Source organism: Pongo pygmaeus, chromosome 1 (genome assembly GCF_028885625.2).
Source record: "Pongo pygmaeus isolate AG05252 chromosome 1, NHGRI_mPonPyg2-v2.0_pri, whole genome shotgun sequence".
In the NCBI taxonomy this organism is placed as follows: domain Eukaryota; kingdom Metazoa; phylum Chordata; class Mammalia; order Primates; family Hominidae; genus Pongo; species Pongo pygmaeus.
Window position 1 is genome coordinate 38,559,849 of NC_072373.2, and position 17,068 is coordinate 38,576,916.

The window sequence follows — 17,068 nt, forward strand, 5'->3', positions numbered from 1 at the left end:
AATCAAATTCCAATGAATGGCTGTCAACTGAAATGGAGAAAGCAGAGAGACAAGTAGATTTAGGAATGGAGGAGGATAGATGAAAGGATTCAGGTTTGGAATTGTAAAATTTGAGATGCCAAACAGAGATGTTTCCAGGGTTCTTTGATCTACCAATCTTTGTGTATCACTGAATCCACATATACTGTTTTAATTAATACAGACATTTAATATATTTTAACTGGTGGGTCAGTTCTCTTTGCTGTTCTTTTAAAAATTGTCTTAATTATTCATATATTATTGTCCTTATGCTGGAATTTTCAAGTAAGTTTAAGTGCTCTGAAAACTCTTGGATGTTTGCTTGCAACCTTCCCAAATTTTTAACACAATTTCGGAAGAATTAATATTTTAATAATATTGGGTTTTATAATTAATGATTTATTTCTCCATTTATTCAGGAATTTTTAAACATTTCCTGTGATGTAGTCCTGATAATTTTCTCCATAAATGCTCTGCACATGTTTGTTTATTCCTAGATGTTTTACATTGTTTGTTGCTATCATGAATGGTCTGTTTTTTCTTATTAGATGTTCTAATTGATTATTTCTTCTCAAAGTAATGCTATTGATTTTTTTTTTTTTTTTTTTTGAGAAAGTGTCTTGCTCTGTAGCCCAGGCTGGAGTGCAGTAGCATGATCTCGGCTCAACGCAAACTCCACCTCCCGGGTTCAAGCGATCCTCCCACCTCAGCCTCCCAAGTAGCTGGGATTACAGGCACCCACCACCACACCCAGCTAATTTTTTGTATTTTTAGTAGAGATGGGGTTCACCACGTTGGTTAGGCTGGTCTCAAACTCCTGATCTCAAGCGATCTGCCCGCCTTGGCCTCCCAAAGTGCTGGGATTACAGGCATGAGCCACTGTGCCCAGCCAAAATATTGCTATTGATTTTTGTGTGTAGACTTTATAACCAGCAAGTTTCCTAAACCCTCCTAATAGTTCTAATAAGTTTTACTCATGATTCACTTGCATTTCCTGTATAGACAAATATATAACCTACACTTAGAATTTTAACTCATTTTCTAATCATTATGACTCTTCATTCCTACTGTATTTTTTGGACCTTCAGTGGAATATTCAACAGCAGTGGTCATATAGGCTTTCTTGCTTATTCCTGACTTTAATGGGAAAGCTTTTGAAATTTTACCATTAAAGGTAATTTTGACTCTAGGTTTCTGATAGATATTCTTTCCAGATTAAAGCATTGCTTTTTAAATCTTGGTTTATTAAAAATAATTCATGAAAGTTTTATCAAATGCTTCTGTATTTCTTAAGAAGAATCATGTTTCATTTCAATTCTTAATGTGGTGAATTACATTGATAGGTATCCATTTCTCTTCTTTCTCCTTTCTTTTTCATTTCCTCCTTCCTTCCTTCCCTTCAAGTATAGGAAATTTAATTAATCATATTCCTGAGTGTGTGGAACACTATCAACCTTGGTTTGTTTCTTTGTTATTGTTCTTACCCCTTTAATCCACCATTCTGCCTTCAATCTGTGTATTTGGAGATATACGTATCCCTGAGAAATATGCAGTGGGTTATGTGTATATGTAGGTGTATATGAGTTTAATTTACTTAAAAGGTATTGTGCTATCAATATATTTCTTTTTTTTCATTAAACACTATGATCTTTGGCATTATAGCTATGCTGATATATATATGTATGTATGCTGCTATATGTATATGAATATGTGTGTGTATATATTGATGAAAAAATGTAAAAATCTATTGTATTGTGCCTGACATGGTTCTGCACAATATTCAGTGCTATGCAAAACTACTACATTTTACTTATTGAATTCCCTGTGGTGGACTTAGGTTTCCTCTCTTGCCTTGGTACCACAAATAGTGCTGTGATGAATATCCCTGTTCATGTTTCCATGAGACCTTTGAGAGAGTTATTCTGGAGTATATACAGAAGAAAGTATGGCATGTTTGCCAGATTTTCTAATATTGGCCACTTCTTATATTTCTAGGGTAAGTCCTGCTTAGTCATAGTATCAGGATGCTTTCAGCTATAAGTAATAGAAATATCTAACTTCAATTGTCTTAAACAGCAGAAAAATTTATTCTCTTACATTGTGAGATGTCTTAATGTACAGCTTCTTCAGCACTGTTTAATTTAGTGACTCAAAGACAGCATCAGGTTTCTTCTGTCTTTCCTGTCCTTCACCTCCATGTGAGCATTGCCCTTTGCCAGACTTCCAGGGCTACATGCAGCTGCTACAGTGCCCAGCAGATGTAGAAGACTTTTTTTTTCTTTGACTCCTTTTAAAAGTGAAGAAACTTTTCCAAGAAGCTTCTATTCTCCAACCTCAGTAGACTTTTCTTTGTGCTTCATTGGCCAGAATTATGTCACATGCTCAGGGCTAAACTAATCCCCAGCCTTGGACTAAAACTATCAAAACTGAGTTAGACCAGTGACTCAAACTTGGCTGCATATTAGAATCACCTAGAAGCTTTAAGAACTGAATTATAGCCTCTCAATTCCACTTAACTGAATTATATTTACAATATTTATCTATTTTTTCACTACTATCTCATTGTCTATTGTAATTATTGGTCTGTTTGACTTTTTGAAATTCTCTAAGTCTTTTATTTTCATAAATCTCCCTATGATTATTTACTATCTACTGTATCTGGAGTAACTTCTCTTGATTCACATATTATTTTTGTATTTTCTTTTCTTTTTATGTCTTTGAATCAGGGGCATAAGACGGGAACCCTAGGGCTGAGCCTGGTGGCTCATGCCTGTCATCCCAGAACTTTGGGAGGCTGAGTTAGGAGGATGGCTGAGGTCAGGAGTTCAAGACCAGCCTGGGAAACACAGTGAGACCCTCTCCATCTCTACAAAAAGTAAAAAAAAAATAAGCTGGGCACAGTGGCATGCACCTGTAGTCCCAGCTACATGGTAGGCTGAGGAGGGAGAATCACTTGAGCGCAGGAGTTGAAAGCTGCATTAAGCTATAATCGCCCTACTGAACACCAGCCTGGACAACAGAGTGAGACGTCTCTAAAAAATAATAAATAAAGATTTAAAAGTATAAAATTTTTTTAAAAGAGGGAAACTCCAACTATTCAAGCACATTTCAAATCTTTGTTCATGATACACCTTCCAATATCTCATTTTTCAAAGTCATATGGTCAAGTTGAAAGACAAGAAGCAGGGGATTCTGTTACATACAAGGCCATTGCAAGGGAATGGATAATGTTGCTTAGGGGAAGCAAGAAGTAATACTTGTAATTTAATCTACCACCAGTAGAAAATGAAAAATGATAGTTCAGTGGTCATGGTAGCCAAAAATGAGAAAATGGACAATTCTGTCAAAAGCTACAGAAAGCCCAGTAGGACTTGAAAGGAATAGTAGGACTTTGAAAATAATATTTCATGTGGCTCAGAGGTGATTGGTAACTTTTACAGAAAATTAAAGTATTGAGGATAAAAGCTTGATTGAAAGGAATTAAGAATAAATTGGGTGGAAGAGTCATAGAAATGAAAAACCATGTGATATGGTTTGGATCTCAAGTTTAATGATAATCTCAAGTTTAATGATAATCCCCACTATTGGTGGTGGGACCTGGTGGGAGGTGATTAGATCATGGGGGCAGAGTTCTTATGAATGGTGTAGCATCATCTGCTCAGTGCTGTTCTCATGATAGTGAGTGAGTGAGTTATCATGAGACCTGCTCGTTTATAAGTGTGTAGCACCTCCCCACTCTCTCTCTTGCTCCTACTCTGCCATGTAAGACACCTTGCTCCCCCTTCACCTTTTGCCATGATTGTAAGTTTCCTGAGGACTCTCCAGAAGCTGAGCAGACGTCAGCATCATGCTTTCTATACAGCCTGCAGAACCATGAGACAATTAAACCTCTTTTCTTTATAAATTACCCAGTCTCAGGTATTTCTTTATAGCAATGAAGAAATGGACTAATACACTGTGTTTATGAAGAGCTGGAAAAGGGAAGAAAAGAACACACTCTTTTTTGTAAAATAGGAGAAAACTGTTTAAAAGCAGAAGTGAAGCGAGATTGAAGCTTTGCTAGCAGTTAGGGAATAATTATAATCATCAGGTCAGTCAGAGGGATGGTACACAGAGTGTATGGAAAGACCATTTTAATCATCATCATTGTCATCATAGCTAGCATTTATTAAGCATTTACCATGGTACAGGCACTATATAAAGTACTTAACATAGATTATCTTGCTTAATCTTTAAAAAACTCCATGAGATATGCAGAATATATTTTCCCTATTCTGTAAGTATGGAAACAAACTCAGAGTCAGTAAATTGTATGGGGCTATCCAGCTAATAAGTGGCAGAGCTAGTATCAGAATCTAAAGGCAGCATGATTCATCTTAAAGAAGGATGGGTTGAAGTGAAGATAATGTACCCTTAAGCCAAATGATCTCATTTCTATGAATTATATTGGCGCTAAATAGAGAAAAAGGCAACTACAGTGGGAAGAATGTATTAGTATCACAGAGAACCAAGGAGATATTAGAAAAAGTCACTCTGTAATGAACCAGTTCTCATCTCCCTCTGTCTGGGATCTTCAACTTGACAACAGATACTAAGAAGCTAAGAGGAACTAAGATTTATGACTTAATATGTCTACTAATAAAGCATGACTAATAAGATGCTGGGACAAGGATAAGAACATTAATGAAAAGCTACCTGATTAACAGAGGCTGAAGCTGTTAGCAGAGATAGTGAGTGTATTTAAAATAGATGAGTGAGGGCACCTGGGTGACACTGCTTACAGTAGGGGAAAAAAGAGGCTAAGAATCTCAGCTGGGAGAGTACCCTGTGCTTTTTTCAATTCTTTTGCAGGGAAACCCAAAGTGTTCTGTGTTGAGAGATATTCATTAGACCTAAATCAAGCCTTGGATATTGCACATCACTGAGACAGTATTAGCGGTGGAGGTGTGGGGGTGAGGATGGAAAGAAGGACAACACTGGATTTTTTTTTCACTGTATTAACATAGATAATATCAGTGACTTCTACTTCTAGACACAAGAGAGTGAATGGAGTTGGACTTATTCTCTTACTGTAAACAACTAGAAAACCAGACAAAAATCTATGAAAAAAACCCCTTTTGGTAATTAGTACAGTTCTGTGACTCCTCAGAGAAAGGAAACAAATGAGATAAGCCCTATGATAATACCAACTTTCTGCCTGGAGATACTTTCTGGACCACAATACACACTCAAGAAGAGCATGATATCACAGAGTTAAGAAGACAAAAATTTGAATTTGAAGAGGCTGAGTGGCTGGAATGTGCTCAGTAGAGAAAATGCTGAGGATCTTTATAGAGTTCCTCTTGTAACTACAGCTCACTGCTATATGTAAGCTGAAATTACACAAGCCAGGCAAAGAACTACCAGGTATCTGTAAGCTGAATATTTCCAGAGGCAATACAGGGCTGGTAGAAGTTTGAGTTCTGACCAGCTGGGGTTTAGGGTCCTTGCTTAATATTGAGGGCATTCCAAAATAAGTCACAGTTTAGTTATAGGACTAAATAAGCCCTAGAGTAAAGTCTACTTAATAAAGTTTTAATAAAGCCTAAAAAGGATCAAGCTGATATGTAATTAAGTTAACTGCCAGTAAGAACACAGTTCAACATCCATTAAAGAGGACAACATCCAGCATTCAACAATATGAGGGCACAATGTCCAGCATCCAATCCAAAATCACCAGGCATGCCTAAAAGCACACACACACACACACACACACACACACACACACAGAAACATGACCCATAACTAGGAGAAAAATCAGTTAACAGAAATAGACCTAAAATGACAGAGAAAATAGAATTAACAAACAAAGTCTTTTAAACAGCTATTGTAAATATGCATGTCACTGGAATCCAAGAAAGGATGAAGGGCAGAAAAAATATCAAGTAGTGGCTAAAAACTTTTCATATTTTATGAAAATTATAAACTCATAGATCCAAGCAGGTCAACAACTCCAAGAAGGACACAAAATAAAATCACACCAAAGGAGTTCATGATCAAATTACTGAACAAAATTGATAAAGAGAAAATTTTAAGAGCTGACAAAAAAATTACACACAGAGGAACAAAGATAACAAACTCACATATGTGTTGTCAGAAACTTTTAAATCAGAAGAAAATGAAATGACATCTTTAAAGAGCTGTAACAAAAACAGCAAACTGTCAACCTAGAATTCTATTTCCAATAAAAATACCATTCAAAAATAAATATGAAATAAAAACTTTTTCAGGCAAACAAAAGCTGACAGAATTATTCACCAGCTGACTTACAATGCAAGTTCTTCAGATGCAAGACAACTACTATCAATGAAATTTAGATCTATACAAATGAAGGAAAAGCATCATACATTGATAAATGCAAAGAATAAACAGCAAATCCCAAAAGGTTATATACTTTATGATTCCATATAGTCAATATTCTTGAAATGACCAAATTATAGAAAGAGAAAACAGATTAGTGGTGGTAGGAGTTAATGAGAAGAGGATTAAAGGAAAGTTGGAAGGAAGTGGGTGTGACTATAAAAGGGAAATGAAGAATCTTGTGATGAAATGTTGTTAAGAAGATATTTTAGTGGGGAAATAGGCTTTCAACAAATGGTTCTACAAAATTGGATATTCATATACAAAAAATGAACTTCAACCCTTTACTCTAGACTCAAAAATTAACTTGAAATAGGTAGTATACTGAAACATAAAAATTAAAATTGTAAAACTAGAAGTTTTTCAACATTGGCATATGCAAAGATTTCTTAGGAAACAAAACATTTGAAACCTAAGAGAAAAAATGATACATTGGACTTTATCAAAGGCACTGTTAAGAAAGACACCGTTAAGAAAATGAAATTTTTAGCCACAGACTAAGCTGATAAAGGTTTGAATCCAGAAAGTATTAAAAAAACAATACAACTCAATTAAAAATAAATTTTTTAAATAGGCAAAAGATTTGGACAGACCCTTCACACACACACAAGAATGGCTAAAGGCACATGAAAAGATGCTCCATTTAATTAGTCATCAAGGAAAGGCAATTGAAAACTACATGAGATACCCACTATATGAATAAAATTAAAAAGACTTACATATATTGCTTGTGGGTATGTAGAATACTATTAACATTTTGGAAATCAGGTTAGCAGTTTCTTATGAAGTTAGGCATACACTTATAAGACCTGGTGTTTCCACTTCTATTCATTTACCAAAGAACAATGAAAACATATGTTCACACAAAAACTTGTATATTAGTGTTCATAATAACTAAAATGAGGGGAAAATATCAAATGTCCTTAAGCAGATGAATGCAAAACAAACTTTAGTCTATTTATATAAGGGAATACTCTCAGCAATAAAAAGCAATGTATTAGAGATATGCATGACACGTGGTTGAATCTCAAATATATTATCCTGAGTTATAAAAAAGTCCAGATCCCAAACAGTACATGCTGTAGGATTTAATTTATCTGGAATTATTAAAAAGGGCAAAACTTACTTAAAATGACATAAGGTAGATCAATTGTTTCCTAGGGTTGGGCATTTTGAGACAGGGGCACAAGGGACTTTTTTGGGGTAATAAAAATATTCTGTATCTTGAATGTGTTGGTTATATGGTGGTCACATTTGTGAAAACACATCAAACTATGAACTGAAATGGGAGTACTTTGTCACATGTAAATTATACCTCAATAAAATTGTTTTTCAGAAAGCACCATCTAATTGCTTTTCACAGTACCTTTGGTCACACAGTCACATGTTAGGCTAAAGAAGAGGAGTATCTGTGGGTAGTTTGCTATTCTTGACATTGCCCCCACTTTAATGTGAATTTGCTTTGGAGATATATATATATATATATACACACACACACACACACACATACATATATATATATATACACATATATATACATACATACATATATATACACACGTGTGTGTGTGTGTGTGTGTAAACATATACATATATTTCTATGTATAGGTGTGTGTGGATATAAATATTGAAATAAAACTCACCTACCATACAATTTGCTTAATTAAAATGTACAATTCAGTAGTTTTAAGTATATTATTGAGTTGTGCAACTCTCACCACTATCAATTTCAGAACATTTTCATAACTCCCAAAAGAAACCCCATACCCATTTTCAGTCACTTTTCATTTCTCCTCACATTTCCTAGCCCTAGGCAACCACTAATCTACTTTCTCTAAATGTAGATTTACCTGTTCTGGACACTTTATATAAATTGAATTGTACAATATGTGGTCTTTTGTGACTGGCTTATTTCACTTGGAATAACATTTTCAAGGTTCTAATATTTTGTAGCATTTATCAGTATTTCATTCCTTTTTATTACTGAATAATAATTTATTGTATGGCTATACCACATCTAATTCATCTGTTCATCAGTGGATGGATATATGGGCTGTTTTCACTTTTTTGGCCATTATGAACAATGCTCCTGTGAACATTATGAACATTCATGTACAAGTTTTCATATGGACATTTGTTTCTGCCTTTTTTGGGTATAGACTTAGGAGTGGAATTGCTGAGTCATCTGGTAACTCCACATTTAACATCTTGAGGAACTGCTAAACTGTTTTCCAAAGCATCTGCACCACTTTACATTCTTCCAACAATTTCAGTGTTCTAATGTCTCTACATCATCACCAACACTTGTCATTTTGATTATGGCCATTTTAATGGGTGTAAAGTGATGTCTCATTGTCGTTTTGATTTGCATTTCCCGTATGACTAGGGATGTTGAACATCTTTTCATGTGCTTATTGGCCATTTCTATATCTTCTTTGGAGAAATGTCTATTTAGATTCTTTGCCTATTTTTAATTGGGTTATTTTTTCACTATTGAGTTATGAGTTTTTTGTAATATATTCTGGATACAAATCTCTTATAAGGTATTTTATTTGCAAATATTTTCTGCTAGTCTGTGGGTTGCATTTTTTACTTGCTTGATGGTATCTTTTGCAGTACAAAAGTTTAGGTTTTCATATAGTCCAATTTATCTAGTTTTCTTCTGTAGACTGTACTTTTGGTGTCACAATTAAGAGGGCTTTGCCTAACTCAGTGTAATAAAGATTTGCCCCTATATTTTCATCTAAGAGTTTTAGAGCATTAGCTCTTACAATTACGACTATGATCCATTTTGAGTTAAATTGTGTGTATGGTGTGAGGTAGGGGTCCAACTTCATTCACTTGCATGCAGATATCCAGTTGTCTTAACACTATTTGTTGAAAAAGTTTTTATTCCCCCATTGAGTTGTACTGGTATATACACAATTTTTTTTCAACTAAAGCTGATCTATAACATACTTTTTGACCCACATTTAGCCTGGATCCATCAGCTACCTGAGATGGAGAATGACAATAAGGATCAAAATGGGAATTCACCCATTTCATTTGGTTGTGCTTTGCCCCACAATCTAGGCTAAGTTTCAAAATAAAAACTGTCTGTCTTAAAGAGTTGGGGGGAAAGTAAGAGAGAGGCCTTATTCCAGTTTGAAAAACAGAGGTTCTGAACTGTACCTTTCTCCCTACTTTGGAAAATGCGATTGGGGTGTAGGAGAGCCTAGCAAGGTGGCCCAGCTTTCATTCTATCTGGAGATACTGTTTTTCAAAGTCTTTCCTTACATAAAATGCATTTATTAGCAAAAGAAATAACACTTAAGAGTTACAAAGCATAGCTTCAGCATTGTGTGTACACTGTGAACATTTAGGCATCAAATGAACAGCTGCCTTTTTTTTTCTTTACTACCTTATTCCTACTGCCTAGAACCCAAGATCATGTAGTTTGACCCAAAATGTTCTCTAAAGACTATAAGCTTTGAGTTTTAATAAGTAGTTAACAGATATAGATCTGGATTTGATACTGCTTTGGTGCTTAAAAACTATATGACCTTGGTCAAGTTATCTAAACTTTTTGAGCTCAGTTTCAGGTAAAACGTGGAGTAATAATAAACTACCTTGCAGTATTATTGTAAGGACTGAATTAATGAGCTGTCATATGAAAATATTTGTTCCAGACATTGCACATAATATCTCTGCATTGGGAGACTATGGGGGCATATATTTAGCTTGACAAATGAAGCAGATTGTATATTCCAGAGATAGCTTTAATATTACCTTCCATTCCACATGTTCTTCTAAAAATTTGCCTTTGATACTTGTTCTCTACCCTTGAACCTGGAAAGCCTTGTGGCAGTGGCAGAAGTCACATTATAGTGATAGGCTAAGTCATCAAAGGTCATACAGATTCTGTGTGATTTATTTGGGACACCTGCTCTTAGAACACAGATACCATTCTGTAAAGAAATTCAAAGAGCCACATGGAAGGGCCATGTGTAGGTGTTCCAGCTTACAGCTTCAGGTTCTAGCTGACAGCATGGGTCAACCACCAGTTATGTGAATGAACTGGCTCATAGATGATTCCAACTAAGTCATCCCAGTCTTTGAATCTTTTCGGCTGAGGCTCCAGATATCAAGAAACAGAGACAAGCCATCCTGCTGGGCCTTTTCTAAATTTCTCATGCTCAGAATCTGTGAACATAGTAAAATGCTAGTTGTCTTACACTGCTACGGGTGAGTTGATTTGTTTTGGGACAAGCAAAACCAGAATTTTCTCCACCTGCTTTGATTGTTGTTGTCCAAGTGTCTCACTCCCTCCATAGAGGTAGGATTTGGGCACTAAAGCTGCAGCCCAAACCATTAAGGTTACCATCTGTTGAGTGTTTACTGTGTGCAGTGGCAGCTGACACACGTTTTGCTTGCAATTAGTCCTCACAGCACAGGAAGCTATCTTCCTCCTCCTTTTTTTTCTCACTTCGCCACTTGTTTTGCTGAGTTGAGAGGAACTTGGTGATAATCTCTTACTACCAACACTGTTCTTGAAGGAGCATGGTGGGGGACCTGGAGCTGTATAGTGGACCTCAGTCCTGCAATGCCTTAGTCTCTCCTAAGCTGCTCCTCATTCCCCACATCCTCACTGCCGTGGCATTGCTACCATGCTGAAGGGGTAGAGATGGCATTCTGGGGTCATACCTGGCTCAATGGTGGAGATAGCTACTCTGCTGTCAGGCTGAGAGAAGCCTGCCCCAGCACCATCCACTCCATGCCATAGGCATGTGAGAGCTGGGCGCAGCTGGTATCAGAGGGGATCCAGTCAAACCTTCTGCATGTTTCTTGTAAATTAGCTCTACCCTTAGCAATGAACTCATGAGGCTCTCTGGAATGTGCTGTTCCATCCTGCACTGATCCAGTTGGCACTTGCCATGGCACCTCTAGTTAGCAGGTTTTCTAATTGCCCTCTCCTGAGAAGGGTGCATGTGCTTGTATGATTGGGAGCTCCAAAAACTACCACTTGAGGCCTTTCTACATGACAGGGGAGAAGTCAGGGTTGACAGAGTTCAAGAGTACTTCATATGGAGCACCTAATGCTCTGGAACAGAGGGTGAACAAGTTTAGCATAGAGAACTGCATCGAGAAGGAAGGACACAGTTCTGGCTGCAGCCTTTCATGAGGGAACACTGGCAAGGCATAGCTCCTGTGGGCCTCAGCACCTGACTTTCCCTGATTTCCTAATAAGAGCTGTGAAGAGGAGGGTTGAGAAACAAAATGTAATGCCAATGATGGAGGTACCATTCAGATCTCATACATAAACGTGGAAACATTCCATAAAATCTGTCATCTGTAACTTAACTGGAAATGGCACTTACTATTATCAAGGGAGAAAGTGGTTTTGACTAAGCTGGTCACCAGCTCAGAGACCTCTGGTGACTACATGTTGCCCAAAGTACTGATGCTGGAGTTTAATATGATGTGGAGTCCACTTCAGCCATCTTCCCAGATTGCAGCCTGCTAGTAATCTTGTACTCAAGAGCTAGTAATGTGATTTTGGATAAGGCCTTTTCTGGGTCTGCACTTTGTCTTTTGTAAAATGAAGAGCCTAACTTAGATGGTCTTGGGATTTTCAGAGCTAAAAGTAATCTTAGATTCTATCCTCCTCTACCCCCTAGTGCCCAACACTCTGCTGGATAACAAGCATGTGCATGGTGGGTGCATTGATAGGCTCACCAGGTAAAGCAGACCAAGCCTTTCTACTCCTTATCATCCCTAAACTTAAAATTTCTCTTTTTGGAAGCTCTTCATGGATTCAAGGAAGTTCTCTTGGCCATTGCTTTTTTTCATAGGAGATAAGTGATACTGCTTTCTTCCTGAACCTTCTAACACAAGTCATCAAAGCCTAACTTGACACGCATGCCCTGAATCCCTTCTCTTACCTTCTAGAATGGGCAAATCACAGTCAGTATTTGGTTTTCCTGCCAGACAGCCCACTGGCTTCAGGGAATCTGTGGGGAAGAAGGGGACACTCCTATTGGTTTGTACATTTTTGAGATTCAGCCAAACAATAGTGAGTTAAGGCTTCCTTAAGCTGAGATAAGGGCCTTTCCTCCATTTCCCGAACATTTCTCTAATGCTGTCCTTTCCACAACAGCAGGAACTGGGTCTTATTTCTATTTGGATGTCCAGCATCTAGCACAGTAACTCTTAAGTGGATGCTCACAAATGCTTATTTTGAGCAAAGCAAAAAGGAATTGTTTTTCAATCCTGCCTCTAATTATTGAAAATATTGGCCAGGCATGGTGACTCAGGCTTGTAAATCCAGCACTTTGGGAGGCTGATGCAGGATGATTGCTTGAGACCAGGAGTTCAAGACCAGCCTGGGCAACATAGTGAGACCCTATCTCTACAACAACACAAAATCAGCTTGGCATGGTAGCATGAGCCTGCCATCCCAGCTACTTGGGAGGCTGGGGTGGGAGGATCACTTGAGCCCAGGAGTTCAAGGTTACAGTGAGTTAAGATTGTACCATTGCCCTTTTGCACCAGTTGCCGCTGCGGCAGGTCCATGTGTGCAGTGAGTAGCGCTATTCCTGGCCCAGTAACACCCAAGCCCTGGGTTTGACCTAGTCCATGCTGCGATGGACCCCAACACCATTATCGAGGCCCTGCAGGGCACCATAGACCCAGCCCTGCAAGAGGCCGTGGAGTGCCAGCTCAATGAAGCACACAAGTCTCTGAATTTTGTCTCAACGCTGCTCCAGATTACTATGTCAGAACAGCTGGATTTACCTGTGAGACAGGCAGGTGTTATCTATTTGAAAAATATAACACAGTATTGGCCTGGTCAAGAAACAGCACAAGAGTATATATCCCCTTATACTATTCCAGAAGAAGATTGCCATTGTATTTGAGAAAATATTGTAGAAGTCATAATCCATCCTCCTGAGCTCATCAGGGTACAGCTTACTACATGCATTCATCCCATCATCAAACATGATTATCCAAGCTGCTGGACTGCCATTGTGGACAAAATTGGCTTTTATCTTCAGTGTGATAACAGTGCTTGTTGGATATGAATTCTTCTTTGCCTTTATCGGCTTGTGAAAAATTATGAGTATAAAAAACTAGAGGAGTGGAGTCCATTGGTAGCAGCAATGCAGCATTTTCCGCCAGTTCTAAAGGATCATTTTATCCAGCTTCTTTCTGACCAGTCTGATCAGTCTGTTGTCATCCAGAAACAAATATTCAAGATCTTCTATGCTCTTGTTCAGTATATACTACCACTGGAACTGATAAACCAACAGAACCTGACAGAATGGGTAGAAATTTTAAAGACTGAAACACTTCGAATTGAAGAAGATGATTGACCTGAGTTATCATAGTGGAAATGCAAGAAGTGGGCCTTACATATTTTAGCAAGACTTTTTGAAAGATATGGAAGCTCTGGCAATGTTTCCTAGGAGTATAATGAATTTGCTGAAGTATTTCTGAAGGAATTTGTTGTTGGTGTCCAGCAAGTTTTATTGAAAGTGTTGTAACAGTACAAGGAGAAGCAATATATGGCTCCTCAAGTTTTACAACAGATATTAAATTCTATTAATCAAGGAGTTTCTCTTGCTCTCACCTGGAAGAATCTGAAGCCCCATATACAAGGCATTATCCAAGATGTTATTTTTCCATTGATGTGTTATACAGGTGCTGATGAGGAACTTTGGGAAGAAGACCCTTACGAATATATACGCATGAAGTTTGATGTGTCTGAAGATTTCATTTCTTTTGCCACTGCTGCCCAGAAGCTTTTGTTTATAGCCCATAGTAAGAGGAAGGAGGTACTTCAAAAGACTATGGGATTTTGTTACCAGATTCTTACAGAACCAAATGCTGACCTTTGAAAAAAAGATGGAGCCCTGCATGACTGGCTCTTTAGCTGAAACACTTCTGAAGAAAAAGATCTGTAATGATCAGATGGAATACATGTTGCAGAATCATGTGTTCTCTCTCTTCAGCAGTGAATTAGGCTACATGAGAGCAAGGGCTTGCTGGGTACTTCACTATTTTTGTGAAGTAAAGTTCAAAAGTGATCAGAACCTTCAAACAGCTTTAGAGCTAACAAGAAGATGTCTGATTGATGATAGAGACATGCCTGTGAAAGTGGAAGCTGCCATTGTCCTTCAAGTATTTATCAGCAATCAAGAAAAATCTAAAGAATATATCACACCATTCATCAGACCTGTAATGCAGGCTTTTCTTCATATTATAAGAGAAACAGAAAATGATGACCTTACCAATGTAATTCAGAAAATGATCTGTGAAAATAGTGAAGAAGTTACTCCTATTGCAGTAGAAATGACACAACAGTTGGCAATGACATTTAGCCATGTAATCCAGATGGGGCCAGATGAAGAAGGTAGTGATGACAAAGCAGTTACTGCTATGGGAATTCTGAATACAATTGACACACTTCTTAGTGTAGTTGAAGACCATAAAGAGATAACCCAACAGCTTGAGGGAATCTGCTTACAGGTCATTGGTACTGTTTTACAACAGCATGTCTCAGAATTCTATGAGGAGATCTTCTCTTTAGCGCATAGCCTGACACGTCAACAAGTGTCTCCACAGATGTGGCAGCTACTACCCCTTGTATTTGAAGTCTTTCAGCAAGATGGCTTTGATTGCTTTACAGATATGATGCCCCTCCTTTATAATTATGTAACAGTTGATACCAAGACACTTCTGTCTGATACCAAGTATCTTGAAATGATATACAGTATGTGGAAAAAGGTTCTTACAGGAGTTGCAGGAGAAGATGCAGAGTGTCATGCAGCAAAATTATTAGAGGTCATCGTTCTGCAGTGCAAAGGGCATGACATTGACCAGTGCATTCCCTTATTTGTGGAAGCAGCCTTAGAAAGACTGACAAGAGAGGTTAAGACAAGTGAACTTTGAACTATGGGTCTGCAAGTTGCATTGCAGATTTACATTATAATGCATACCTATTACTCAATACCTTAGAAAATCTTCACTTCCCTAATAATGTTGAACCAGTTACAAATCATTTTATTAGTGGCTTAATGATGTTGACTGTTTCTTGGGGCTTCATGACAGAAAGATGTGTGTTCTCAGTCTCTGTGCTCTTATTGATATGGAACAGATACCCCAAGGTTTAAATCAGGTTTCTGGACAGATTTTGCCAGCTTTTATCCTTTTATTTAATGGATTAAAAAGAGCATATGCCTGCCATGCAGAACACAAGAATGACAGTGATGATGATGAAGCTGAATATGATGATGAAACCGAGGAACTGGGGAGTGATGAAGATGATATTGATGAAGATGGGAAAGAATATTTGGAGATTCTAGCTAAGCAGGCAGGTGAAGATGGAGATGAAGAGGACTGGGAAGAAGATGATGCTGAAGAGACTGCTCTGGAAGGCTGTTCCACAGTCACTGATGATGAAGATAACCCTGTTAATGAGTATCAGGTATTTAAAGCTATCTTTCAAACCATTCGAAATCATAATCCTGTGTAGTATCAGGCTGTAACTCATGGTCTTAATGAAGAACAAAGAAAACAGTTACGGACACAGCAACTCTGGCTGATCAAAGAAGAGCAGCTCGTGAATCCAAAATGATTGAGAAGCATGGAGGATACAAATTCAGTGCTCCAGTTGTGGCAAGTTCTTTCAATTTTGGAGGCCCAGCACCAGGGATGAATTGAGCTATCTCTTTCTTTCCTACTGTGTGATTGTGATTGTAGTGAAGAGCTTGTGTTCCTCCTAGTAGTGGTTCTAGAACTGGTTCATGTTATCTATTCTAAACTAATGATCAGTAGATGGACAGAAAAAAAAATCACAACAACAACCACCCCAGGAGATGGGACCTGATCATGCAACCTGGCACTGGAAAAGAAACCAGTGGGATTTTGGGGGTGGGGGGGATTGGAAGTAACCTAGGGGCTGTATTTTCTTTATTTTTTAAAGAAAGTAAGATCCTGACTCTGAAGCTTCAAAGTGACGCTGTGGAAATCTGAAAACGAGGGGATGTCATGAAGGCAGCTTTTCTTTTTCTGAGGAAAAAACAGGCATGGGCTACAGGACTATTTAAAATGTCTCATTTCCAGTGTAAAGCTCAAAGGTAGATGTAATTTTTAAACCTGTGAGAATCTGTCCAATTTCTGTCTCTTCCTCACCATTGGGTATCTATTCTTTATATGTGAATGAGATAAGGTAATCTGATAGCCTTATTCAATCTTCATCATTTTTATTCATCATCGTTCCTATGTAGATTATTGGACATTTATTGTAGCACTACATAACTGATTATAAAACTCTGTAAATGAGTTAGCACTTTCATATTGAAACAAGCCTCCTAGCCTATGCATAAAATAGCAAAATGTTTGCTGTTTATAAAAAGATGTAATGGAGTGGGGGGCAAGGGTAATTTCAAGTTATTTATTTAAAAATGAACTAGCAATTTTGTACCTGGTGACTTTGTGGTCCACTCACTTCTGACAGGGACTTGAATTCGGTATGTAAAAATGGGTTAGCGGTATTTCATTGCTGCCAAAAATGACAACTCCCTCTGTGTCCTGTTTTTCTTAAAGCTGTCAGTGTAGAAGTGGGTATTTAAATACCAGACCTTACTATAAAAAATAAGAAAGGTGGTAT

The 17,068-nt window shown here is 37.7% G+C and overlaps 1 protein-coding gene and 1 pseudogene across 3 annotated transcripts in view; both read left to right on the forward strand.

Moving 5' to 3' along the window:
• The window catches only part of KCNH1 (potassium voltage-gated channel subfamily H member 1), a 468,663-nt gene that overhangs the window by 275,344 nt on the left and 176,251 nt on the right, over positions 1-17,068 (forward strand). The gene's annotated exons all lie outside the window — the stretch shown is intronic.
• LOC129032630 (importin-7-like) lies at positions 13,041-16,144 on the forward strand (annotated as a pseudogene).